Source organism: Pinus tabuliformis, chromosome 3_2 (genome assembly GCF_031772625.1).
Source record: "Pinus tabuliformis cultivar Carrire ecotype Pingquan chromosome 3_2, CPIR1, whole genome shotgun sequence".
Taxonomy (NCBI): Eukaryota; Viridiplantae; Streptophyta; class Pinopsida; order Pinales; family Pinaceae; genus Pinus; species Pinus tabuliformis.
In genome coordinates, this window is record NC_142302.1 from 967,492,424 (window position 1) to 967,519,870 (window position 27,447).

At 34.4% G+C, this 27,447-nt stretch overlaps 1 pseudogene; it reads left to right on the forward strand.

Annotated features, from left to right (window-relative positions):
• Window positions 1-2,699: 2,699 nt before the first annotated feature.
• LOC149183848 (uncharacterized) lies at window positions 2,700-26,439 on the forward strand (annotated as a pseudogene).
• Window positions 26,440-27,447: the final 1,008 nt, after the last annotated feature.

The window sequence follows — 27,447 nt, forward strand, 5'->3', positions numbered from 1 at the left end:
CTTCTCTAAGTTGACTTGCTCCCTTATCTCTGCTTCTCTTCCTGTTGGTGCCAATGAGCAGCTCCCGGATGAGACTCTTTTCTTAATTAACACCCTCGACCCTTGGTACAATGATATCATCGTATGTCTCCAAATGTCCGCTTTCCGATCCGCGTTGACCAAGGATGATCATCGATGCATTCGACATCAATCTCAACCTTACCGTATCATTGGAGATACTTTATACAGCATCGGTGTCGATTCAATTCTTTGTCGTTGTCTCACTCTCGAGGAGGCTGAGATATTCTTGAATGACTGCCATTTCGGCACATGTGGCATTCACTTGTCTGGATATGCTACTGCTCATAAAATCCTTAGCGTTGGTTATTTTTGGCCCTCTGTCTTCAAGGATTGCATCCTTTCCGTTCGCAAGTGCCATGAGTGCCAAATTTATCAGCGTAAGATGCGTGCCCCACCCGCTCACCTATACCCCGTTATTACCGTCGGTCCTTTTTCCAAATGGGGCATCAACTATATGACCTGTAACCATCATTCGACCGAGGGGCATGGGTATATTATCGTTTCTGTTGATTATTTCACCAAATGGGCCGAAGCGATGCCTACATACTCTGCGAACAGTAAAACAGCGGCTCAATTTCTATTCAATCACATTATTTCCAGGTTTAGAGTGCCTCATGCCATTGTCACCGACCATGGCTCCCATTTTTGAGATTACATGATGGCTAAGCTGACTTCTACGTTGGGCTTATTCCATGATGGCTCAACCCCATACTACCCTCAGGCCAATGGCCAAGTTGAAATTGTGAAAAAATTCTTGGTTACGATGCTTCAGCGCACCATTGGGATGCTCAAGTAAAATTGGCATCTCATGCTCTTTTTCAACTCTGTGGGATTATCGAACCTCGACCAAGGATGCAACTGGATTCACATCGTTCCAGCTAGTCTACGGTCTGGAAGAAACTTTACAGATTGAGTGCGAAATTTCATCCCTCATGATGGCCGTCGAACTTCTCCCCGAGACCTCACCTCAAGAAGAGAACCTCTTGTATTTAGAATGACTGGATGAGACTCGTTGTCTTGCTACTTTGGTCATCGAAGCCCAAAAAAAAAAAAAACCGAGTCAAGTCGCATTTTGACCAGTTTGTCTCTCCTCGAGCTTTTTCTGAAGGTGATCTGGTTCTTCTGTATGATCAGGCTAATGATAAGCTGGGGGCAGGCAGGTTCGAACCCATGTGGCATGGGCCCTACATTGTTAAATGTGTGTTACAGAAAGGGGCCTATGAGCTCATTGACTATGAGGGCAATCCCTTAGACAAGCCCCATAAAGGGATTTATCTCAAAAAGTATTATGCTTAGGTCATCTTGCATGGTTATTTTGTACAATAGTGTGTTATTCATTTTTGTACAAGTGTGGTTTGGTGTGTTGTTTTGCAAGCAGATTTCCTGCTTATTATGTTTCTGCCTACTTTGCAGATGTTGGTGTCTCCTCACATCGGTTTCAATGATGGTGCTTGTCGTAGTACCCGAAATCTATAATCCGTGGCATGGGCCATTTATGACCCCCATGGTGAGTTGATCGATCTTCAAGGTATTTGTCTAGGTCAAACAACTAACAACATCGCTGAGTATAGCACGGTTATCGAATTGTTGTCAAAAGCAATCACTCTTGGCATCTGGTAATTAGTTGTCAACCCTGATTCAAAGCTTGTTGTCCTTCAACTCAACGGGAAATATTCCACCAGAAACCCTCAGATATTGAGAATGTATCTACGTATTTGTCTACTGGAAAGAAATTTTGATTACATTACATATCATCATATTCCTAGACACATGAATACATTAACAGATGCATTAGCTAATTATGTGCTGCATAGACATTTGCGAAACATGTAAAACTCAAAAACAAAAACATTTGTACCATATTAAGCAAGGAAGCATAGCATAGCATAGCGCATATATATATATATCTATATCTATATATATATATATATATATCTATAGATATAGATATATTGGTAATGTTTTTTATACATCAAAACCCCCCTAAAAAAAAAATGTGTCCAAAATACATCAGTGGCTCGCAAGCCTTATACATTCGTTGCTCGCAGGCCTAAAAAATGTGGAATGTTAGACCTATGCACTAGAAAACATGATTCTCATGATGGCATGTAATTGCTCGAACTATATGAGTCAGCATTCGACGGATTCGGTCTGATACCCCCACTGTATGTCTCTGGTACTGGCGTAGTACATCACCCATCCGGGCATACTCTAGGATCCCATGAGTCAGTCCCTTAAGGTTCCGTGCGATCTCCTCCTCATTGTCGCTTCCCTCCTGATAAGGAGCGACCTCGCACTGCCAAGCAATGTGCCTGGCGATTGGGGACATCTCGACAGGGTGTTCTAGTCCAACATCTGCATTTATAAAATCGAAATGTCATGAACACATATATCTCAAAAATAATAAAACATCAAAAATTAAAATAGTTTGTTTTTACCTCCATCATCATAATCCTCCCCCTCTCGGAGCGGCATATCCGGATCTTTGTGGAAGTCGATACCACTGTAAGGCCAATCCTCCACTACAATCAGTTGTCGTCGTAGCCATAAGAAAAAGGCGGGCTTATAGGACATCTATTGGCCCCCGGTAATCCTAGGCATCAACGTACTCCAAAGGACCATCCGTGGGTCTCGTGGCAATGGCAGTTCCACCTCATCCAGCTGGTAGTGGAACAATGGAATCCGCTCTAGGAAGAAGGTCAATAGAACCGACCCATAGCAGAACTGATTCAGGTTTCCTGCCTTAGCTTTTGATAGCTGGTGTTTCATGTTGACCTTCATAGCTTCTGCCCAGTTGAAAATAGTGGGTGTCGTACAGTCGATAGCATATTGAAACTTCGACTTGATGGTCTCATGTTGTGCTTGGGCCCCAACCACTCTGTTGATGGCCAACAATAACACTCTCAACACAAGATCTCAAACAGTGATAATCTCGATCTTGCCACTTTTCGATTTGAGTGCTTCTGGGAAATGTTCTGCAAGTAGCATGGTCACGCTTACCCCAATCCACCTTGACCCATATAGATTGATTGGCTCCCCTCTCTAGGACAGTCCTGTGATGAAATAAATGTCTGAAGTTTCCAACTGTAACTCTTGGTCACCGATCATGAAAATTTTCCGATTCACGTCCTAGAGACTGATCAGATATCGTAGCAATTCGGGTTGAGCCCGTAGACCTGGAGTAAGGAAGAATTTGAGAAGCCCAGAATTCCTTAAAGAATCCAAGCAATTTGGGTTAGCCATTGCTTGAGTTTAAATATCCTCATGCTCGCGTTCCTTCCAATCCACCATTTTTCACGATTTTTTCCTGCAAAAACCATATAATCAAGTCAATAAACATTTTTTGCCAGAGAAACTTGGATTCAAACGGGAAAATTGAGAAAAAACATGAAAATATTTTGTTGACGACATTGGCGCGACTGTTTTAAAAATAGTAGTGTCGACGACGCGGTTGACAGTGTTAGCAACCCCCGATCGGCGCGATTCCGTGCCCAAAAATCGTGTTGACCTAGGGTGAATTGTTTTTGACAAAACCTCCTTATGAAATCCAAAAATTAGTTTAAAATAGGTAAAATAAGTATCAAAATGGAGCTTAAGGTCTTGGCTCTTACCTGCAACTAACGGCTTGGCGAATGACCTCTTGGATCTCCCACAATCTACTCCAGAAATTATGGCACAAGTGGGTAAAAAGTTCTTCACACAAAAATAAAATGGTAAATGGTAAAAAATAATCATTGTTTCCACATTTTATTCATTTTTTCATGAAATATTAGGGTTTTTAAGTATTTTTGACCTATTTTTCCTCATAGACTCGATAATGCATTTACCTTTTTGTGCAGTGACAGGTGACAGATTATTGATGATGGTACTGGAGTCACGTTTCAGATCTTTTCTCGACTCATAAAACTCAAATGAAAATGTCGCCAAGTATTTTTCCCTTTTTGACTCGTAAAAGAGAATAAAAATGGGGGTTCGCTTTCAAGCTCTTTTCCGACTCTTTAAACACAAAAATATTGTTGAGATCTTGTCGTTTTGAACTCGTTAAATGCTGTGAAATGTCGTTCACCCAATATACACTTACCCCTATTCGGGTTGGGATGAACTATTTAAGAAAAAGGTACTGCTTGACTGAAATGGTCAAGTGGTTCTCTCAAGTAGCGTTTTCTACCTTTTCAGGCTTGAGAGACACAAATATATGAAAAGGGACCATGTGGAATTTTCTTTTTCGTGTCTTTTTCAAACTCTCTAATTATGAAAAAGATACCGAGTTACACCTTTGTCAAACTCATTAAAACATTCAAACGACATTGGATTTGTCGCCATGATGATCATGAGCTTCTCCTTCCTAGGGCTCATTAAAATTACTAGGTCGAATTCGTCTGAAGGATGAACTTAGAGTGCAAGCATATGCTATCCCCTTCAAGCTTGCGACAAAAAATAACTGGGGTACCTACCAGAAATGGTGGGGGGAAATTGGAAATTCTATCAGTCGTGTCGACAGCTCACTCTTGAACATGACACTTTATGCTTCATGCCGGGTTGGGATATCCTACTTTTCATCATTGAAATTCCTGGGTTGGGTCGTTCATTTTTGCCTTCCATTTTATCTCCGCCACATCATCTTGACCACCGATCCTATGGATCCCAAAGCTTCCAAACTCCGGAACCGTGTCACCAATATGTTCAAGAGTTAGTCCCTCCATAGTTACACTTACTCCTGATTCTCTGTATCATCTGAAATCATTTGCATCCCTTTGTCTCGTGTCAATGATGTGGGATACATCATGGCCCTCCTTTGACACGGTCACTTCCTGTCGACTTCAACTCATTATCCAGGAAGCTGGCCGAGAGACTCCTTTCCAGTTCCTTAGAGCTTGCATGCCTTAATGGCAAGTTCTTTGCACTCGATGACAAGTTCACATCATTGGCTTTCGATCGGGTGATTCACGGGTGTTTGACGTCAGTTCCTTTATCCACATTCCGTGAACTATGCTGCTGGTACCTTGAGAGCCAAGAATCTTCCTTTTATCCCAGTTTACAAGACCATCACTACTAACTAATTTCCTCCTCGCGCCGATTTGTAGAGATTAAAACTATCCCTCGTGCCGTACGAAGTGATTGAGCCCTTTTCTAGTCATGTCGATCCTCTTTTGGAAGGTTTTTAAATATGAATCTAAAGCTTCCATTTCTAGAAGCTTCGTAACGGAAGTCTGGTAGATGGTTGGGCCAGATGGATCCGAGGAAGTTAGTTTGGGATCTTTTCCCCTATTAGGATGGAACAAACTCAAGAGATAAAACCTTCTCCCATGATGAGAGGAACCATCTCCCATCCATCCAATCTATATAAACCTCTCTCTTTCCCAAGAAAAACTAGTTTTTAGTTTTGGAGTGAGTTTGAACGATCAACAAGTCATCTATAGCTTGTTGCTTTCTAGTGCACGTTTGAGGGAGAATTGTGTGTTTTTGGTTTGGTTTGAGACTAGAGGGAAAGAGGCCTTAAAACTTTCATTTGCTGGGGCTATCCATGAACTGCTAGCAGAAGTGTGGGAACCCGGATACATTGGAGGAGACCAACAACGTCAAGGCATTAGTTGTAATCTCTTTCTGATTTATATAAATGCAACTATTGATTGATTTCCTACATGAAGTGTCATTTTACATCTTTATGGCTTAATGTTCCTTGACCTATTAAGTAGGCTGAATATAATATTGTATGCTATCACGTTTGTTGTTGTTATTGTTTTCTTGTTTCAGGTATTCGAAGGAAGGAAATGGGAGATAGCTGGAGTGAGGAAGCAAGATCATCACCAAGCAGAATAGCGTTCTAAGAGGTAGGCCCTCTTAATTGATTCTAGCTTAAGGAGATTTTCCATAGATTGTTTGTTTGTGGCTAGACCCGCTCTCTCGGGCTAGAGGAATTGTTTGGGTCCGCACTTAGAATTTACCTGCACCACAAAAACCTGACACTCATACATTGAGGGGCAATCTGTTATCACCTAAAAAATGATCACCTAGCCATATTTTACTAGGTTGATCAAAATAAACAATGTAGTATAAGTGTTACACATTAGAACCCACTTCACCATAGAAAATAATTTAGAGAACCACTTTTCCTAAGTTATTTCCATTTAATTATTTTACCCACATAAGAATAACCCATAAAGTCATTAATTTTAAGGTATTCTCGTATTTTTACCCATTAATGTGAAAATAATTAAATTTATTTTCACTAACGTTTTTTGGAATATGTATATATATATATTCTTTAATCATTTCAACATTATCTTAGGAATAATTTATTAAATCGTTATTTAATAATTTTTTCTAACTCATTTGACCATTTTACCTAGAAATAGTCAATAAACCCATTTTGTTTATTAATTATTTCACCCATCTTATTAATTAACTCAAATAATCATTATTTTTTGAGTTGGTTATCTAAATAAAGGTTATTGATCATTCCTTTGACCTTTCCTCTCCTAAAATATAATAAAATACCAAAAGTGTTTAGGTCTTGATTTAGTCCAACATATATTTTATTATTTGACTAGATTAAGTCTTGTCCACCATTTTATTATAAATAGAGAGACTTTTCTCCACTTTCTTCACCATGACCATTTCATCGTTAACATTTTGATCCTCTGTCTTTCGAGCTCTCCACTAGAGTTCGTAACTCTCACTTTTCCCACAACATGTTACAGGAAGAAGAAAATCCATCTACAATTGTAGAAAGGGGAGAAAAGAAACCTCCCATAGAGGAGAACATGGTGACCCTTGCTCATACTTTTCCTCCACAGGTGTAATGTTCCACATTCTTAATACAAAATCCTTTTCAATGGATACGATCATGTAATGTTGTTTATGTTTTAGATTCTGTCTACTATGACACACTTTTTGTTATTTTCTTGTTTTGCATATATGATATTATCATATTCAACATTACCATTTTGGGGTTTTAAAACCCCATTTTGTTGTTAGACTACTTTAAACTATAATAGAAAGGTTTTCTGCTAACTCTTATGCAGATTTCCAGCTAATGCTCTTAGATGACCATATGGATAAGGTGTTAAATTTGATAGCTATACTTTCCATTATGCAATTTTTTTATAAAGGATTTCTTCTTAAAACCACTCTTTATATGAATTTTGATATAATTTTGTTAATTTATTTAATATAAAACTTATTTTAAATTTTATATATACATATCAAAATTTAAACACTATAAAATAATTGAAAAAATATATAATAATAATTAATTTTACCACTATTAAATTATTTTTATAGTATAATAAAGATAAAAGAAAGTTAAGAAAACTATTTTCTCAAAAAAAAAATTACATCCTTTAATTTCATTTTCAATTAAATAAAAAACATAATATCAGAATTAAACTATTAAAATAAAATTGAATTAATTATGATTCAATTTAAACATTTAAATGATGAACATTATCAATACAAGAAACGTATTTCTTAGAAACATAAATTAAAATTATTTTTATTCAAAGATTTTGAGGTTATCTAATCTTTGTTTCGTCTATTACAAATAAATAAACATTCAAAACCATTATAAGCCTTTTAATGGAATATTACTGACCGAAAACAATACTACATAATACATAGGATTTCTCATCTTCCCACATAATTTTATAGAAGCCCCAAATGAGAGGTCTCTCATCTCTTGAGAGCATGAAGGAACCTCATCTTTGTGAGTTATAAGAGGTTATGTGATGATCAAAGGTAAAAGAAAAGGAGTAATGCTTGATTTAGCATGGTCACAAATCATCTAAAGAAAGAATACTAAAAAAACATTGCATACACAAATATGTTTTTGTATTCTATATTAAACATTAATAATGTTACACATAAATACATCAAACAATGGCATAAGGTAAAAATACTTTTTTAACCACACAATTAGCTTGTTGAGATAATATCTCAATCAAACACTAAACTAGGAGCTATTTAGTTGGAGTAGACCTCTCAAATCCAACTAACTAACTATCAAAATACATAGTACATTTGATGAGGAATATCAAATATTAAAAATAAGACAAGTAGGAGTTAATATCTCCAACACTCTCCCTTAAAGAGTACTTGCCTTGATGTCTGATCTTTTTTTGGAAGTCTTAATCGACATCATTATCCACTTTGATCTCTTATAGACTAAGCTCTGTCACACAACCATCCATATTGAGCCACCACTTGATCCTTCGAAGATACAATTGCTTCATACCATCAAATTGTTGATTGTAATCATAGAACTACTAATCATTCTATGGACATGATTCCATCTACCAAAAAGTGTGGCCCATCATTGTAGTCACCAACTATCTAAGAAAGCAGTTTAGATATTGAATTATCAAGGATCAATCCTATAACATCATCTTTTTATCTACATTTATCATCATTTATTTTACATAAAATCACAAACACACAAAGATCACAAATCTAAACCATACCAAAAATTGTAAACACAACTACTGGCAGTGTTCTTGTTGCACCATGTTCACCAAGAAGCCTAAGCTTTTCGGTCATGTTACCTTGTTATACACACTATAAAGCTTAAATAATGCACAAGCACTCTATACACATAAAAAGATGGATACATATTGATCGAAAGAAATAAAACAACTATACATGCATACAATGTTTTGTGCGTGCAATGTAGTTGGTCCCCTATAGAGCTCTTTTGATACAAAAATCTATTGAATAGTCAAACGAAGAAGGGAGAAAAATGTAGTATGGAGAAGATATTCCATTCAAATGCAATAAAATCTTGGCTAAATTAGTTGTATCTCCTTCAAAATGATCAAAATAAGAAGATTGTTGGTCAACTAAATTTAACATATAAGAGGTACAATTTTTAGCTTATGTTTGGATAAGATTATTGACTGTTGCAAAAGCAATATGCTCGAATTCTTTGTTTGTAATGGAATTTTTCAAAATTACGCCACCAAACTTAATTATACACATAAATCCACACTAAACTAATTGTTGTTGTACAAAACCTATGGGAAAATAGTGAATCTACAACACTCCTTTGTGCTCGATGATACAAAATCCACAAAGCCACACAAAAAAGCATTTCACAGACCTAAGCTAATCTAACATATTTCTTGGGCCCTCCCATGGGAGAGTTACATCTATAGCTACCAAATATGATACCAGCTTGATGCTTTTATAGTGGGAAAAGTGGAGGAATCAACTTATAGCACCATTTTTACCATTGGGACCCATTTTGGCAAATTGGGGCCTGAAACCTTTTGGGAACAATTTGAGGCATCAAACATCATTTTCTTTTCTTTTTTGGTGGGGGGAGGGGACTTTTACTCTTAATCATTCACATTTTTGCGCAATTCTACACATAAAGACCTTCCTAAAGGCACAAGAATTGTCTCAATAAAAGTTTGTATGAAAAAGTTATTCCACATAGAATTTGACCTTCTTGTTTTGACCACCATATTTCAAGAGGATGTCATGTTAACCCCATTATTCATGGGAAAGGTGATAACCATGTGATCATAATGAAGAAGACTCTAGAGGAGTCCATGTTGTAATTCTAGTTAAGAGTTGAAGGAGTCGAACTTAACCACTAGTAGGTTATTGGGTTGTGTTATAACAAGGCCACTAGTAGGAAAATGGGTTCCATTATGTTCAAGTGCATTTGTTCCATAAATGAACAAGTAGCCAAGAGTGCATAGGGAGAAAGCAAACATATATGATTTGTACAATGTAACAACTCACATACCACATGCCTCACTTCTTTGTATTTGCATCCATTTTCCATTCAAAGAAAGAGAGTATAAAAGCCTCACCTTCTAGCTAGGTTTTATCTCGAAAGTGTTTTCCATAGTAAATCTTGCATTCTTATGGTTTTGAGTGATTGTATTTTTTTTTGTTCTCTATTTTATGCATTTTACATATTGCATGCGTGAAGTTGCAATATACATAGTATGGATTTCATATTTTTAACATAATTTTATCAAATGGGTTGTGATGATCTGTCTCGTGGAATATCCATGGAAATTTACGGTACATCTATTTTTTAGTTGGTTGTGTTTTTCATGGTTATCTAGTTTGTCATAAGCTCCTATGAGGTTAATCATCTCTCCCTTCCTCTTTCTAGGAGAAACTCTTTGCAATATGAGATATTCTTATTCTATCATGGTGGTGTTCATTGTAGACAACATAGTGCTTAATTATTGCATTTAACTAAATTGCTCCTGGTGATAAAATTAAATAGAGAAATCACATTGAATGGATTCTTCTTTCATCTTGAAGAAGAAACATCAATGTTGCATTTGAGTAAACAACCCTATAATCAAATGGAGTGATTCCTCAAGTGTAGCCACAATCAATAGCATGTTTACAAGACAAATGAATTCCATGTGTTATACTAGAAAAGGCACATTGCATTGCATCTATGTGGAAGAAGAGGACATATGACCATTTGAAGATTCATTTACCAAAGCATTTATTGGAGCCTCTCTAATGTCATTTACACAAGGGTTCTCCACATATCTTACTATGAATCAATGTATTCCTTACTTGGAATCTTATGCGTGTTGCTTCAATCTTAAGTCTAAATTCATTGAGTGTGGAATTTCCGAATTTGGAAAATATAAAATGAGAGTAGATGTGGTAAAGGGACATAGTATATATGCATTTGTTGATTGTAAGCCTAGAAGAAAATATAGAGCCCATTATTCCATATATCGAAAAACGAATAACTTTAATAGAGCTTATTCTCGCCCCATATCATGTTCACATGTTATAACCCTACACCATCTCTTTTAGTTTAAAAGCCATAACTCATTTTAATTCGAGAACTTACAATAAAAAAGCAATAGACAAAACAAATACAACATAACCCTAAACAATACTTTTTAGTAAATTATGTCAACCCAATAACTTTAATATATTATTGATGATACAACATTGTTGAAAATGAATCCATATGTGAAGACGATGATAACATTCGTAAAGTCATAACCATAACTATATAAATAGATATATAATAATGTTGAATCTGCAAATGTCTAATGCAATGTCAACTCTAACCAAGGTGCGAAAAGTGTTACAAATGTATTACATTCATTAAATAGTAAAGGGCATTGTAAAATATTAACTTACATAAAATAAACCACCAAACCTGAGTGAAAATGCCACACATTTATGCTCATGTACAAAGAGCACACCATCTCCAAGTGTATCTATGACAATTAGTGTATCTACACTTCATATATGAAGTGTATGTCATGGTTGTCAAAAAGAAAAAATAGTGTATTTAAGGATTTTGTTTTTTTCAACGTAAACCTTAATTTGCATATGGAAATCCTCACATGGATAGTTTTAAAGGTCACTCTCTAATAGCATTTTGGATTAGTGCCCTTTTTTAAAAGTGTTTCTTCCATTTTGATCACCACTTAATTAATTATGTTTTCCAATTATCCACTTCAAAATGGAGGGCGAATATGTAAATATAATAAAATAATTTAATTAAGGTTTTATTATTAAATATATAAATTAGATATTTAATTACAATTTTACTATTAAAGTAAATGTTTATTGATATTAAAATATTTATCTTATAATACATATCACATTATCAAGATTTAAATTTTTTTTATAAAATTAACTATTTTTAACTAAATTATAATTTTATTTTAAATTATTATCATTACTATCATTAATTAAAAAAGAATTAGTATATGAGTTAAACATATATACATTTTCAAAAAAAAAAAGTAATAAATTTTTAACCATGGATTTTCACTCTACTTTACTCTGGAAATTTTTGGGTCAATACCATGTCTTACTAAATACCACATGCCCAAAAAAACCATAATACTTGTTCATATGACATTTTTTTAATTAATCAAATGGCATAACTACTTTTAAGATAAATCTCAACCTTTGATTTGTGACTGCTAGTAAGAAATATTCCAGAATATTTGGTGGAGATTAAATCCCTAGCCTAATAATTATTGATAATTAAATTAAAAAATTGGAAGCCCTATTGCAAAATAGATAGACCTATTAGGGTAATTAGTTATCATTTACATAATTCAATATTATATTTTGCAAATTAAATCTAATAGATATTTAACTTAAATTCTATTTTTTATTATATTTTAAAATTATGTATTAAATTATATTTAAATTTCCCCGATGGGGGTGTCCATTGCAAGAAATAAAGGTCACCTTAGCTGTGAGCAACAACAACCTCCAACATGTCGTACTCAGAGTTTATTAACTACTATCTTGGAAGTGATGCCCACCACTTTGCATGCCATATCGCATGAAAGTCATTCGTGCCTTGGATGCATCCAAACTTTTCACGGGGGATTTTAGCTACAAGCTCCTGGATATGATCCCTCATTCAGACTTGTTACTCTTCTCCTTGTTGTTTCCTCTACTCATCATGAAGTTTAGTTGTATCACCTCGCTTTTCTTGTCTTCGCGTGGTATCTTCACCTTGGCTTTCCTCTCACGCGCATTCGATCTTGTTGTAGGTAAGGGGCACTCCCTAGATAATACAAACTCACTTTCATTCCTCCCGAAAGGTCACAGTCTCTTTTTTTGTATGTATTTTTTCCATCCCTTAGCCTTGAGGCTTCTTAGTCCAGTATGCTTCTTCCTTCCATTGCTAGCCATGACACACCAACATGCTCATAGTCGTCAGTGTAACGAAGGTCGAGGGGGTGTAAGTGGCTCGAGGGCTTAGTTCCATAGTAAGGCTTTTGTGCATCACTTTCAAGCCCAATTCCCCCCTAAGATTCAATTAGATTTTAACATTGTAGAGGATGAGTTTTGTCACAAACATCAAGGAATTCTAGATTCAAAGGTTTTAGATAGTCTTGTTGACTAGATTCCTAACATCAAGAACAATAGGGGAAAGCAAAACCACTACCTGTACACTTTGGATTTGTATTGGCACTTGAATACTCTTCTAGGAAAAACATTGGTGCACAGAGAGGATGCACGGGATAATATAATGCACAAGCTGGATGAATTGATGTTCTTGTTGTTGGACGTCGAGGGTCATCTTGCCCACCTAAAGATGGGCTTGCCTCCAAGCCTGATAGTAGCGCCGAACTGTAAGGATGAAGATCATCCCATAGACTTGGATACCCTCCTATCCTCATGTCCCTTGTATTTGCTCCTTTGTTTAAAATGTTTAGAACTATGGTCCATAATGTTGTTGCTTTCTTGGCTAGTTTTCTGGCTTATGGGATAGCCCCATACCTTGGTAGAGAAGAACTCTTATCAATTATTGTTTTCCCATTGCAAAGACAAGTCCTATCTTTTATACTTTGATGCTTCACCCCTTAATTTATGGTGCTTCACCCCTTGATTTATTTTTAGAAAATAACTAATAAGTAATTATATTCTATATTTAATCTAACTTTCTAAATAGCAAACTAGAAACAAATAACAACATAAAATTCTTATATTATAAATTTATTAATGCAAAAATTAACTCTAATAATAATATCAAAATTAATTAATATTATTAAAATATTAAATTTAACTACTTTAAAATATAAATTACTAAAAAATAAATTCATAAACAAAAATATAAATTAATTTAAATTAATAGAAGACTAAAATTTATATTCTATTAAAATATAATTCAATTTATTAAAATTAATATAAAATTTAAATTTATACTAACAAAAAATAAAAAATAAAATAATAAATCACTCAATTAATCACTTTAATTTTAAAATACCAATTTATTCTTTGAATTACATACTCATCCTTTTTTCCTTTAAATATGATGGTTTGCTTGAATTCTGAAATGGAAATCATCTTCATCTCAATCATTATAATGTCAATCTATCTTAACCAATCTATTCTTTGACTTACATTCTCATACTTTTTTCTTTTAAATATGATGATTTGCTTTGGGAATTCTGAAATGGAAATCATCTTCAGCTCAATCATCATAATGCCAATCTATCTACAGTGCATAATTACCAAAAATAATTTATTATTCTTTGACTTACATACTCATACTTTTTTCCTTTAAATATGATGATTTGCTTTGCGAATTCTGAAATGGAAATCATCTTCAGCTCAATCCTCATAATACCAATCTATTTATAATGCATAATTACCAAAAATAATTTATTAATTTTTCTGGTATAGAAAAATTTAACTATTAAACGCAATTTAAAAATAAAATATTTTTTATTTATTTTTATATATTTTGTTCAAAATTATTAAAAATTTCTTAAGTATAATGACTAGCTTTACCAATTCTGAAATGGAAATCATCTTCATCTCAACTATCATAACAACAATCTATCCCGAGTCAATAATTACCCGAAAGAATTTACCATTTTCTTTATATAAAAAAGTTTAACTATTGAATTACAAAATGTATGTGTTTTTTAAATATATTTTATTATTAATTTTTATTTTTATTTTTAATATATTTTATATTAATTTTGTAAATTTCTTAAAAGGATGAATTTAAATTCTATAATCCAAATGATTTGAAAAAGATAAAAACGTTTAATGATTAGATTGTTCGATCAAAGTATTCTCGAACATTCTACTAAAATTTGGAAAACACGTAGCGGTACTATTGGGTGCTATTAAAATTGAAAGACTGCAATTTTTACGAAGAAAATTGCTAGCAAGGGTTATATTTGATCGATATTTATCCATTTTACTTTATTTATTTATAATAGGTTACCACTTTTAGAATTAACAGGTTCATAACGATTTTTATTTAATTTTAAAGATTATCAAATTAATGTGTAAGTTGAAAAGGTTTGTTTCTTAAACTTATATATAAAAATTATCAAATTAATGTGTAAGTTAAAAAGTTTGTTTATTAAACTTATATGTTATTATTGTAGATTTGTGATTTTTTTATTAGTCTAATGAGGGGAGGAGTACCAATTATATTTAGAGAAAATCTGGTAAGGATTTTTGTAAATCTAAGTTATAGTTGTTAAACTTCAAAATTTTAGGTGTCCTAGATGTTTTTGATGGTGCTGAATCCATTTCCACCATCAAAAACACAATTCAAACACTGCCTTTCCAAGATTTTTTGAATTTTTTTACCCAGATTCTAGTCACTTTTGATTATTTGATCAATTCCTCTGCATCATTAGATGACTCCTATATTTTATATTAAATATAATTTCATAATAAATTTACGTTTTTTTATAATGTATTAAAATTATATATATATATATATATATATATATATATATATATATAATTTAAGATACAATTTAATTAGTATTTATATTAAAAATATATATATTTATTAATCTGTTGTCACTTTATATATATTATAATAATTTAAGATACAATTTAATTAGTATTTATATTAAAAATTAATAAAAAATATATATAATATATTGATAGAGAAAATTGAACATCAAACAAATTATTTTGTTGATGAATATTTAATCTATTGTCACTTTGTTTTTTACAAGTGGGAAAACTTATCATTCTCAGTTGTAAAACTAGTGGTGAGAACAACCATCTCTAGTTGTTATCCGCTAATGCACGCTGACTCATCATCGTTATTCAAAGGAAACCAAGTCCCTGGAATAGCTCTGGTGGTCTCTAAGGGGGTAGGCATAGCTCTGGTGGTCTCTAAGGGGGTAGGCAGGTGCTGGGTTTCACTCCTGCCAGATGCCTCTAGGTCTTGGGCCGTTCCCTTAAGTTTGAGGAAGACGAGCTCTTAGCCAAGCAGAAGCACTTTTAGGGCATATGCCAGGGCCTACCTCTTGCCACTGTATTATTATATTGTGTGGTATTTAATAAGGACAGTTTAATAATTTAATAAATTATTATTATTATGTAGATATTGGGGTTGGATTTGGAGTATGTTCTAAAATTGTTTTTGTTTAGTTAAAAAAATGTTTTTTTGGATGCAAGAAAACAGGTTTAATAGCTTATGATCTAAAAGTGTTTGGCAAGAGTGAAAATCTGAACAGGTTTAATAGCTTATGATCTAAAAGTGTTTGGCAAGAGTGAAAATCTGCCCATTACAGACCACTAACCACTAGCAAAAAATAATTCATAATTTTCTTTAAATAACAGTGATGAGTCAACTTATATTATATTACTACCTTGGTAACAAATTTGACAACTAATTTTACTGTAGATATAGATATAGACAAGTAAGACATCGGCGCGTGCGGGCAGACTGGTTGTACGTGGTCAACTCGAGCGCACACCCCGCTGCTGACGCACTTCTGAGTACCTGGTCCCACCAATTGCGAGGCGCTGTTGGTCCACGTGTCGCTTTGCGATCTCTCGGATATGGCTCGGTTTGGGACTCGCTTCGGGAGTTTCATTCGGCGCCGGCAATGTTAAGTGGCCCCGCCGCGTTTTATCCTCACCCGACTGATGGTGCATGTTCACGGTGGCATCGTTCTTCGTGGCACGCAGTGGCGGCGCCTGTGGTGGGGCCGCAATTCAGTCCGTGTTATGGTAGTGACAGGCAATCAGTCCACGCTCTCTTGTAACTCAAGCGTCTACTCCTTCGCTCCGTAAGTTTCGCCGTCAGCTGTGTGTATTTAATTACGTGGCGGTCTCCACGTGGAATGATTCCACCGACTTCCAACAAGACGGTCGGTTATTGTCAGTGTCACAGTCCCGACACTGCCCGCCATGTCAAACGTGGGAGGGGTGGATTTGACATGATTGCGGTGGAAGAAAACAATGGCAGAGGTAAGTGTGGGTATTTTCTTTGGGTTTGTGAGGGTGATTCTCTGACAGCTCGGCTCGTGTGTGGTTCTTTTAGGGTGGGCTTGTCAGGTGTGTTACATTAAAAAAATATATAAATATATACGAGAGAGGTGAGGTGTTAAATTTTTAGTATTTTAGCGTTTATTTTTACTCGATGAAAATATATTACAAAATGATGGTAGAGATAAATTCGGAAAAAATATAATATTCTCCGTTAATATTTTTCTTCTGGTTATTTTTTCATAATATTTTTTTTTCCAATATTTTTTTTGTTTTTAAATAATTTTTTTCTCTATTTTATTTTATTTTGATATTCAACACTGTAATATTATGTTTTTTCCAATATTTCTCTTCACTCTAGTTTATATTATGTGTTTCTTAATATTCTCCTTATCTTTATCTTTATATATAATCTTATAACAAGGACTCAACCAAATGAGCTAACCCTCCGGGTTGATTTACAATACATACTAGTGACTTTTCAATAACAAAGGTGTTTTAACGACTATGATTCAACCAATTGAGCTAAAGACAAAGATGACGATGAACCACAGTGTTGGTTTGAAACATGTTGACCTTGAAAACTATTTTGTGATTTCTCTAAAATATAATTTGTACATAATATTATGTTTTTCCTCATATATCTCTCAACCTCCAACTTTTTACATTGTTATGTTTAAATATTATTAAATCTAATCAACTAAGGGTAGACCTAGTGGCTGAGGTGAGCTATTAACTCTCTCACCACTTGCATTTGATTCCCTAAAATAACATGCTCAACCCAGCCAGTGCTAATTAAGTTCAAAGAGTAAATTTTCCTATAAAGTTTTCCCTCCATTTGTAATTAATATAAAATGTTTCAACTCTTACTTAATCATTAAATTATTATTATAAATTATTTATTTATTTATTAAATCTAATAATGTGTATTTCAATTTATACAATATTAATTAATATATATCATTTATCATAAAAAAAATTATATTTAATATAAGGATCACAAGTCAAATTTCAAAACTACATTCAATACATAAATGTGAATTATTTTTTTCCACTTCATAATACTATAAAATTAAAGAACCAAGGGATTTCTGATACTTAAATATTATGTTCTTTAATTTAAATATTTTTAAATACATAACGGTTTGTTCGCTCTAAACACGGGTTGAATGTTTTGTACTCATGTGGATGGTAGATTTTGGTATAGTAAAGTTAATTGTTAATTTAAGTATAGTAAAATTTGATTTTGTTATATTGTTTTGAGATATTCAAAATTTATGATTAACATTAAAATGGATTAAAAAAATATTATCAAAATATTATAAATATTTATAATAATAAATGTTATGTAATTATATTTTTGGATTGTTATTATTTTATTATAATAATAGGAAAACATTTTATATATAATAATAAATATTAAGTACTTATAATTAACACTAAAAATTGATTAATAAAATATTAAAAATTGATTAGTAAAATACTATCAAAATACATATGAATTTATTATAATTTTATTTACAATAATAAATGTTATGTAATTGTATTTTTGGACTGTTATTATGAATTTATTATAATTTTATTTACAATAACAAATGTTATGTAATTGTATTTTTGGATTGTTATTATTTTATTATAATAATAGGAAAACACTTTATATATAATAGTAAATAGTAAATATTAAGTACCATCCACTTAATTAATTATTGACACATTATTTTTCAATTTGATTAATTAAATGAGAATAAAAAAATATTCAATAAACAACCTGAAATAAAATTAAACCAATAATTAATTTAATGCATAATACTTAATCAAACTAAACTACTAATTAATTTAGTGTATAATACTTAATGTAATGAGTATTAATAAAGACTAACACCACCATAATTACCACCATAATTGTTGCAGTAATTCCACTTATACAAATCATGTTGCTCACTTACACTTTCTAATAAAGTTTTCCACACTCTGTTCACTGCTTTCTTGTGAAGACCCGTCTCGTCTGCAATTCATTGCATCTTTCCCAAATTCAATGATATCTTTTTCAGAACGAAAAAGCATCATATTAATTATATGGAGAGAATATAAGTTCCAGATTGTACATATAACAGCATTCAGTAGTTGTATGATCCTGATTTTTAGGATGCAAAAATAGATAACAAAAATTTGCAAAAAGAGTATCATACATAAAACAATACCAAGCATAAGCGACACATACTAGATCTATTCAGATAAGAGAGACTAGATCAGGGATACCACTGGGCATCAATATCATGACATGATCAAAACATATAGAGGCAAAGATGATAATAAGGAAAAGACGTAGAAAGGGTCAGCAGCCAGGAATGGAAAAATCCTGGATGAGCCAGGAATTTTCGTCGAGAGTAACCTTCAGGGACCAGGACCCTGTCCCGAGAAGCAAGCCCTCCTTTGACAGAGAGTCTGCTTGCTGATTTTGATCGCGGCAGATGTGCTGAATTGAGCTGTCTTTCATGAGACCCCAGTAAAACTTAATCTTGTCCAACCAGCCTGCTAGGTGGGAGCATCTGATGTGGCTAGAACCCTTGACATGATCGATCACAGATTTTGAATCACCAAAGATAGAAAGAGACTGTATATCAAAAAAAGTGCAAAAAGCAAGAAGGCCTGCAAGGGCTCGCACCTCCGCTAAGCTATTTGAGCCCCTTCCTCCATTCCATGAAATAAAGTATTGCATGTTCTTGTCCATAATGATGTGAACCCCGCATCCACAAATTTTTTGTTGTTCTGCACCGTCAAAAAACGCCCTTGGAAACTCTAAGCATGGGCATATGTTTGAAGTATTGTGGCCTTTCTGCATTTTGGGTGGATTTTTAGGAATAGAATCATAGACCGAGATGATATGCTGCAATATAGACATGAGAGGGGATTTTGATTCCTTGAAAATCTTGCTATTTCGCCATTTCCAGGCGCACCACAGAACGATGATAATCAAAGGTCTCCATGATTCTTTTTGCGTGCTCCACCACTCAAACGCTGCCTGAGTGGAACTGAAAGCAATGAGAGGAAAACCAAAGAGATTTTCCAGGACTTGCCAGATGTGCAGCAGAGATTGACATTGGAAAAACATGTGAAAGTTGGATTCTTCGTGAGAGTCACACATCGCGCACCTGCTCGGCTCGTGCCAGTTCCTCTTTCTCAAATTCTCCCATGTCAAATTTTTGTTGTAGAACACAAGCCATGAGAAAAAAATTGATTTCGGAGGGCAACCTGACTTCCACAAGAGTGGAGGATAAATTGAACTACAGCAAAGGGCCTTAGAATTAATCAGGTTAGAGTAGATGTCTTTTACTTGTACAGCCAATTTTGCATTAGGAACTGATCATACTAGATAGTCTGTAGTCCCAGAACGATGGAAACCACAACCTTTCAGATATAAGATGACGGAGTTCCAAAGGCCATCCAGGGGAGCTGGCATGCCGAGATCATAGGCCTCCTTCCATAGGGGGATAGGACCGTGCCAGGCGAAAATGAGCTTATCCCAAGTAAAAATACCAATTCTGTGGAAGAAACAGAGAAGCTGCTTGGGAATGGAGATGCTCTCCCGACCTCCTATAAAGGGATCGATTCCAATAAAAATTCTGCTGCTCGTTTGAAATTTCCACTTCAAGTTCATTAGAAAAAATTGCTCAATTTTCCTAAAACTGAGCCAAATGGCCGAACCATATTTAGTTCCAATTATGCCTTTTCTGTACCAAAATTCTATATCCCTTCCTTTCATATATTTGTTCTTTATAGTGTTTCTCCATGGCCCATCCCCGAAGATCCCCCTCCACAAAGACCTGCAAAGGAGAGCTTTACCAAAGATCCTCATATCCAGTAAACCCCAGCCTCCTAAGCTCTTTGGCATGGCAATCTTTTCCATCCTCAATAGGTGGTATTTCTTCTGGTGAGATTTGCCACCCCATATAAAATTTATAGAGATCTTATTCATTTTGTTAATTATATCTGCGGGAAGGAAAAAAATGTGAGCCCAGAAAACAACCATTTGCGTTAAGACAACTTGAGTCAAAATAATTCTGCCTGCCAAGGAAAGGCATTTGAACTCCCAGGCAGAGATCTTCTTATAGAACCTGTCAATCAACCACTGCCAGTCCGCATTTGAGTAACTGTTTTCCTTTAGTTGGAATCCCAAATACTTTACACCATCCTTGATCGACCTCGATTCTACACCAAATAACTGTGAGATCCAATTAACCAGTTCGGTGTTGGAGTCGTTGTGGTAAAGAATGGACTTGGCTCTGTTTATATATAATCCAGTTGCACTTTGAAATCTTTTAAGGATATCAAAGAGGCAGGACCACGATGCCCTACAGAGCATAGCGAACACAAGCACATCGTCTACAAATAGATTGTGGGACATGAAAATATTCCTGCAAATTTTGACGGGCTTGCACATGTTTTCTGAGACCGCCTTGTTGATGTGAAGGCTCAGCGAGTTCATTGCCATGATAAACAGAAGAGGAGATAGGGGGCACCCTTGACGAAGTCCTCTTTCAGCTGGAAAAAATGGAGAGGGCATGCCATTTATGATAACCGCATAATTCACATTCTCCACGCAAGACATTATCCAGCTTATGGAGTTTGATTTCAGACCAATTTTTGCTAATAAACATTTTATAAATCCCCAGTCCAAGCAGTCGAAAGCTTTTTGTAGGTCTATTTTCATTATGGCAGCGTCTGTTTTCTCCGAGAGCATAGTAAACAAGCACTCTTGAGTATTGGCAACAACGTCCAATATGCTCCTTCCCTTTAAAAAAGCATGTTGATCCTTAGTGAGAAAAGTGGCCAGAGTCTCTTTTATCATTTCTGCAATAATTTTGGTGATGATTTTGAAAGATATGTTGCATAAGGAGATCGGTCGGAAATCTTGGAATGAAACCGCCTCCATTTTTTCGAGATAAGAGCTATATGAGTGGAGGATGTGATCGGGTGAATACTGCCCGAAATTCTTGATGCTTCAACCATCCTCAGCAGGTCTTGCTTGATAATGTCAAAAAAGTGGATGTAAAATTCGATTGTCTAGCCATCCGGACCAGGACATTTGTCCTTTTTAAAGGCCTTCAAAACCCCCATAAACTCGTCCTTTGTTATAGGCTGAAAGAGACTCTCATTTTTTTCATCATCGAACATTTGAGGCATCAGGTCAATACCCCACAAAATGTCCTGGATTCTGCTTCCTTCCCTTCTTTTATATTGCCCTTTAAAATGTCTTACAACTTCCTTAGTGATGTCCTGTTGAGAGACATAAAGGCCTCCCTAACCATCGCTTATCCTCCATATGGTATTTTTCTGTCGCCTGGAATTTGCATATTTGTGAAAAAACTTCGTGTTCCTGTCACCCTCCTTAAGCCAAGTTACTCTGCTTTTGAGTTTCCAGAAAGCTTCCTCCTGCTTCAGAAGGTTCTGTTTTTCCCTTTCTAACTCTTTTATGCGGCATCTCACGCTGAAGGAAAAGTAGTTGACGTCCATATCCCTGTGGATCCTATCCAGCTCCCGTTGTGTTTCCTGAAGGGAGGCTCTATCCCTCTGTCTTTTTTTGAACTGCCAATCTTTGACCACTTTTCTCATGGCGCACATGTTGTCTCTGAATGTCATAAATGGGGGGGCCGAATATTTTGCAGAGAAGTCCTTCCAAGTGTTAGTTATGACTTCATTGAATTCTGGGTCCTGTAGCCATGATCTATTGAATTTAAAAGGGAACCCTTTTCTGATACCATTTTCCTTCCAGCATAAGAAAATTGGTTTATGGTCGGAAATAAGAGCAGTCCCAATGGATGAGAGTGGCATTCCCATTTTGTCAATGATGCTGCCATGAATGATGAATCGGTCGATCCTCTTTGCAATATAAGCTTTTTCTGTTCTACCGTTATCCCACGTCGGCGTCATTTTAGAAGGAGCTATGTCAACAAAATTTCTTTGCAGTAATTCATACTTTATGTGATCAGCCAATGGGTCTCTATTCCTGCAATTTCCCCATCTTTCTTCAGCACTAAGGGTGACGTTAAGATCCCTTGCAATCAACAATGATTCAATATCTTAACTGTTTGTAATAATGTTTGACCGTTAATTGAAGGGATTAGTTTAACTTATGGTTGTTACTATTGTTTAACATTTAACCACATATGTTGGATTCAATTAAAAAACTCAATGTTATTAGAAATTGCTATGAAATGGATGAGAGGTTTAGTCATTCATATGTATTTTTGCCCAATATTTTTGAGTTTGGTGTAGTTGTTTGGATTATTTAAAGTTATTTTGATTATTGAGTTGAGGTTTTTCTGATCCATATTAATGTTAAGAAGAGTTTTCGGCCAAATTACATCATGATATATTTGTCGAGGCGTTTCGATCCAACAAGTGTGGTTCATCGCAGTACAAATATTTAATTTAATTAAAATTAATTTTACAATATAATTTTTGAAAAAATATATAAAATATTTTTATTTTTATTTTTATTAAAAATATCAATTATCAAAAATAGTTGAATTTTAAAATTATATAAATAAATATTTATATTCTAAAACTCCAACCTGGTATATCAATTTTATAATTTGTTTCTCTGCACTAATTCAGATAACATTTATGTGCAGTCTCTTTCTATTACCTTGCTTATGACCATTACAATTATATTTTCAATATTCAATGAAAGCCATTAATTTGAAGAACTTGAAATCTTTACAGAAATAGAAATTGTAAGAGAAATTATATAAGCTTAAAAGAGAAAAATGCTTGAATTAAGAGTTGATTACATGTTGGAGATGGAATTTTAAGTTTTCTTCTCTTCGAAGGGCTTATTCATAGTTGTGTTTTTCTGCTAGGAAGATTAGCATAGTGCTCTATTTAAGGGCTCATGGTTTTGGGGAAAAGTGGGGCTTTTCATGACCCCTTGGTTCTCAGATTTTGATCCTTCTATGATAATAATTACAAAGATCCTCATTTGGGTCCAACATCCAAATTTGTTGGCTCATCTATAGCATGATTCAGTGTACAAGCATCTAAAAATACCCTGGGTCTCTTCCTAGCCATAGATATTACTCTAGGCCAAAGTGGAGTTTATCCTTTCTATAGGGTATGTGTAGAATTCGACATCAGTAAAGGCTTGCCGAACAAAATGAACCTAAAAGTACTTGATTTCTACTAGATCCAACTCTTGGACTATGAGACTTTTCGCTGTCCCCTCTGCCATCAAACAAAACATCCTGTGCTCAAAAGCCAGTAAAAAGAAAAACTAAATCTAAAGCTTGGAAGCCATGTCGCTAGCACCCCATTGAGAAAGAGGAATCCTCATCTTCAAATCAAGAAGACAGTGAATCAAATGATGAAATGCTCTCTTTAGATGAGGATTGTGAGGAGAGTAGGGAGAATAAAAGTTTTATCACTTCCCACACAAAGAAGCAGTACTACTGTTTTATTGGGAGCGATAAAGCTAATAAGCTTCCCAGAGTTGAAAAAAACGTAATAACAATCTGTCAAGAAATTCTTCAAAACGCAATGGTTGCAGTACTACTGTTTTGTTGGGAGCGATAAAGTGAGTGTACTAATAGGCTTCCCAGAGTCGAAAAAAACGTAATAACAATCTGTCAAGAAATTCTTCAAAAAGCAGTGGTTACTCTTGGGCTGAATGAGTGGGTGGAAGTAACCAAAAATAAAAGGAAAAAAATAGTGGGGGAAGTAACCAAAAATAAAAGGAAAAAAAATAAATCCAAAAACTAGCCCAAACTGAGTGATACTTTTATTTATTTTTTAATATATTTACATTAATGTCTCTTTATAATTTGGTTTCCTCTTCTATGTGAAAACCTACCTTCACATGGGTATTGTCAACTCTATGTAAACTCCTCTTTTTAATTAATGAAAGCCTTTTCAGAAATTAAAAATAAAAAATAAAACCTTTCAGCACTGTCTTGTCGTACCGAAAATAGATCAATTTAACGCTTGTGAATGACACTAGGGCAGGGCAGGGCAAAAACTGATTGAGCTATTAATGTGAGCGATGAAAAAGGCATATATAAATTGCGAAAGTTTAATGGTCCCTTTTGTTAGACTCTTTCCCCACCCCCTAAAAGAAATAATCGAAGTGATTGAAGTTTAATAATAATGTCTATAATTTCTATAATGATGAGTAAACATTCATAAGCTTTACTTTGGCAAAGTTTAATGGCCTGGAATATAAATATTAACTTTCATTTGTTTTATAAATTAATGCGTGATATTTAACTATATTTAATGTGTGATATTGTTTTAAAATTTTGATCCTAATATATTGGTTATCTTGTAAGTAGAGATTATGTGAATTATTTGTTTTTAAATTTGCAGTCCTGTCTTCAGGTTATTCCGAGCCGACCGTTCCTCTGGTCATCTCGAAATTGAATAGCTTAACACATGCATTCAACGGTTTTTGTATTTGCTTGCTTATAAAAAGCATCTGATTTCCATCTGTTATCGATTCCACACTTAAATCCGCCATGAATTTGGATAACTTGTGCTTAAACTAGAGTCTCTGGCAAAAATTTGTAGTCCGCTTTCCATTTGAGGTTCGATTCCACTTAAAGCCGTCATCAATTTGGCTAGGTCGTGTTAAAATTAGAGTATCCGGACGTCTGGTTTTTAGTTGTGGTCCGATTTCTCTTAAATTGGGGATAAACTTGGTTATCTAGTCCTAGGATTAGAGTTCCAGCTAAAATTTGCATTTTTGTGTTCAAATTATTCCGAGCTGCCGGTAAAACAAAAAAACGAGGCCGCAGAGCACTAACCCCATGAAATCCTCTTCCATTTTCCCTGCAGGTGACAGCAACAGCGAGAATTGAACCGTCACAGGCACGCTTTCTTCTTTTTCTTCGAGTTTGCATGTCAACAACCCCTGCCGCGGACGGAACTGCTGGCCTTTATGGATTTAGTTTGGAATTACAAGAGACTTAACAGAACAGGCGCATTGCAGCGTTCCTGCAGAGGAATGCAGCACGGTTTCTCTCAGCGCCGTATACCGGCCTTGTAGCTTTCGACTACGGACCAATACACACCTTGGATCAGCAAATCCATATAAACCCTGATCTTCTCAATTCTGGAGATTTGCTAAACTCCACTTCATGCTCTTTCGGCGATTTGATCAGAAGTTCGAATCTCCCTGGGGTTACGCTTGCGGATCTGCAGTGGAAGTTGCAACAACAACAGAAACTGGCCTCTTTGTTCGGGAAAGGGTCAAACAGTAATAATTTGGAGACTGCAGCGGCACAGAACGGTAACAGCTACGGAAGTCATATTCATAGTAGTTACAGTATTGCATTGGCAAACAAATAATAATAACATGGATGCACTGTTCGAAGATCTATATAATTGGGGCACAGATACAGAACTTAATTGGCCAGATCAGGTACCCATTTTACACCCTGGGAAAATCGGTTGACCTCTGTTATGGGTGGGAGTTCACCATAACCCGCCTGATTTATTTAACTCGCCCAGGTTCGATTCTCAGTATACCCAGTAATGGTTTTTAAAGAAATCGCAAAGAAATATGCCCCTTAAGAAACACCTCCCAGCAGTAAAAATGGGTGGTTTCTGAAAAAACAACCCCCAGAAAAACCCTACACCTAACCCTTTTTCATGGGCATGAAATTTTCCTTATCAGAGCGTTTCTAGTGTGACGTTTGAGATTGATTTTAAGTAGTGTGGATTACTGAATGTGACGTTTGAGATTGATTTTAAGTAGTGTGGGTTACTGAATGTTTGATTGGATTTACAGAAGAGTTTTGATTGGATTTAATTGTACAGGAGAGTGTTGTTGAAAATAATTGACTCCAGCCCAGAATTTTTTTGCCTGTGTTGTAAAACTAAATTAAGGATACGGTTCAGTTTTTATTTGTTTCTCAGATTAAAGTAACATGAAGATGGTTTAAGCTTATGACAAAATTATTAAGGATACGGTTCAGTTTTTATTTGTTTCTCAGATTAAAGTAACATGAAGATGGTTTAAGCTTATGACAAAATTAGAAGTTTGTCAGGGATTGCAGATGGTGGTAGTGGGAAATGTTGGTAAGGTAAATTTCTGGTTTAAGCTTATTACAAAATTAAAAGTTTGTATAAGGGATTACAGATGGGGTAGGGGGAAATGTTGGTATGTGAAATTGAAAAAATCTGGATTATTATTTTGAAAATGATATATCTATTATTAGATAACGTGTAAAATTTTGTATGCAGGTCAAGATTTTACCATTAAATATTGTGTAAGATTAAAAAAAAAGTATTACAATTTTTTTTCTGTAGACAAGTAGAGTAAAGATTTTATTAATAATAATAATTTGTTTTTGTTATTATTCCATATAATTAAATTTTTTGAATTATTTTTATTTTATAAATAAAAAATTATAACTATTTGTATTATTAAAACTTTTTTTTTAATTATATAACTGATTTCTCATTTTAAAATTTAGTTATCTTTTAACATAATCATTTATAATGAATTAATTTTAAAATAATTAAATTTAAAACAAATTATATAAATATTTTTCATATTTAAATAAATTTCTAAAATATTAAATGAAAGAATTAAGTATAATAGATTTACATAACTAAAATATATTTGAGATTGTATTTCTCTTCTCCGTTAAATCTGTCTAGATT